At 39.7% G+C, this 2597-nt stretch overlaps 1 protein-coding gene across 1 annotated transcript in view; it reads left to right on the forward strand.

Annotated features, from left to right (window-relative positions):
* LOC106876872 (RING finger and SPRY domain-containing protein 1) overlaps positions 1 to 2597 on the forward strand; it is a 174359-nt gene that overhangs the window by 116520 nt on the left and 55242 nt on the right. The gene's annotated exons all lie outside the window — the stretch shown is intronic.

Raw genomic sequence — 2597 nt, forward strand, 5'->3', positions numbered from 1 at the left:
GTCAGGCGGTACTGGCAACGGCCACGCTCAAAATGGTGTATTTTATGTGCCACCCGCACAAGAGCCAGTCCAGGGGCATTGGCAATGATCTCGCTCGAAAGTCCATTACACATGCCGCGGGCATAAGTGCCAGAAAGGCGACGCTGGGCACAGGTGCCTTCACGATTTCGCTTTCACCAATAAGTCTTCGCAAGCTGAGTTTCGTGTCCAATGAAGGAGACGACGTTGGCATGGGTGCCAGTCGTCGAGTGTGTGTGTGTGTATATATGTTTGTGTGTCTGTTTGTCCCCCCAACATCGCTTGACAACCGATGCTGGTGTGTTTACGTCCCTGTAACTTACCATTTCAGCAAAAGAGACTGATAGAATAAGTACTAGGCTTCCAAAGAATAAGTCCTGGGGTAGATTTGCTTGACTAAAGGCGGTGCTCCAGCATGGTCGCAGTCAAATAACTGAAACAAGTAAAAGAGTAAAAGAGTATGCATGCATTAGTGTGTGCATGAGCATGCGCATGTGTTTATATATGTGTGTGTGTGTGAGTGAATGTTCATCAGTTTTCCGCTTTAGAGAAGTAGTGCTGATGTAGATATTCCTTGTTGACTGACCTTCTGCTTGGTCAGTCTATGTTCAAAAACTTACCAAACAAGGAAATTCTTTATTTGAAAACTAAGGTTGCCAACAGGAAGAGCGTCCAGCTGTGAAATCCTGCTCGAAATAAGTCTTCATCCAAACTAATGCTAAAAGGAAAAATCAAATGTTAACTGAAGGAAAGCATTGAGACAATTAATTCTGCTAACATTAGAAGAACAAAAAACAAAAAAAAAAAAGAGGGAAACGTTATTACCTATTCTTCTGTTGTTGCTGTAATATAGAATTAGGTAGCAACATTGAAAACAATGGTATATTGACCATAGAATATACAGTTATGAGCCATGAATTATTGATTTGCCATTTTAGTACCACAGTCTTCTTCACAGAAACATTAATCGGTGCTCCACTAAGTGACATGCTCAACTGGTTAAGGTCAAACAACTGACAAGCAAACCTGTGGTATTAAGCAGAATATTTGCTGTAGGCCATCTTTTATACCAAGACAAAACAATGTACATGATAACACTTCCAATCAATTAAGAGCAGAAGCCATGAGAGACACTGCCTGGATCGACATCAGGGCATTTATCTTTATTATCATTATTATTATTATTATTAATGGAAAAAGACACCTCCAACACCAAGCGATTTGGCAGGTTTCGTAGATTCTAGAATATTCTTTGATTCCAACCACTTGTATCTAATATTCTAGTTTGTTTTCTATCCAGTACTTTTGCCCTTCCTGTCACCAACCCTTATCTGTTTCCAAGCAAAGTAGTTTTTAAATATTTCAGTTTATTTCAGCATTTCAAATTCAGTGTGTGTGTAGTTTACTTTGTGACAAATTATTTAAAACACAAACATCGAAATTAATTCATCCTCCTCATCAATAACTTGGTAGCTTCCTGCTTTATATAGCAGGTGAATGTTTTATGTTTTTGACTAGGAATCTCTCTGAGGAATGGTCAATAAGTTGCAAAATGATTCACCAAGACACTCACCCCTTCTGTATTTTATCCACACATCAAAATCTTGGAAGGCCCGTGTTTACCTAAGCTTACTTTCTAATATGGTTCTTTGTTACAGTCGATGGTTTCCTAATACTTAGATCTATTCCTGTCTGTCTGATTCTCACTGTGTTTCATGCATACATACATACAGCCACACCCCCTCAATACTGCTCTTTCCCTCCCAGTTGAGGGGTTTTTGCCTTGCAAGGTATTTGGTAACCCTGTCAGTGTTCTGGTGCCACATAAAAAGCACTTGCCCCAAGGCCATGTAAGAAGCACCCAGTACACTCTGTAAAATGGTTGGTGTCAGGAAGAGCATCCAGCTGTAAAAAAACATTGCCAGAACAGACAATTAGAGCCTGGTGCGGCCTCCCAGCTTGCCAGCTCTTGTTAAACCATCCAACCAAACAGTAACTGATGATGATATAAACTTTAGTGCATTGAAAAATTATAGTTTAGAGAAGTTTTAATGGAGATCTTTATGTCCCTGTGTCTGTTTTATGTTCTCTAACTACAGACTATTGAATACCTGTCACTGTTTTCATCTTGCTTTTAAGTGCTGTATTTGTGTGTATTTATCTGAGAACATACAGCAACACTGAGAGAATATTGGTTGTAATGCTTCATCCATTAGAAATTGTAGACTCATTACGAAACAAAAGATCAGTTATAAACAGACAATGTATTTGGGATTGAAGACTTAAAAAATATTAGCTACAACAAACGTATTTAATGTATTTGACGTTAGATGTTTCCTTCAGTTCCTCCCAAACTGATATTCACTAGTGACTATGCCCCCAACCCCTGTGATTTTCTGAGAGGCTCCATGGGTTTTTTTTATAGAGAGGGAGCTATCACATCCTTGTTGCCAGATGAAATGCTTCCTTAGCTGGTGGGAGTGGATTCATGTGAAAGAGTAGTGACCTACTAGACACCTGTATGCCTCATACTCTGTGTCCCTCCCATCCCCATCTCTAGCCATGTCATCCCCCCACTT

The sequence above is a fragment of the Octopus bimaculoides genome, chromosome 1 (assembly GCF_001194135.2).
Source record: "Octopus bimaculoides isolate UCB-OBI-ISO-001 chromosome 1, ASM119413v2, whole genome shotgun sequence".
Taxonomy (NCBI): domain Eukaryota; kingdom Metazoa; phylum Mollusca; class Cephalopoda; order Octopoda; family Octopodidae; genus Octopus; species Octopus bimaculoides.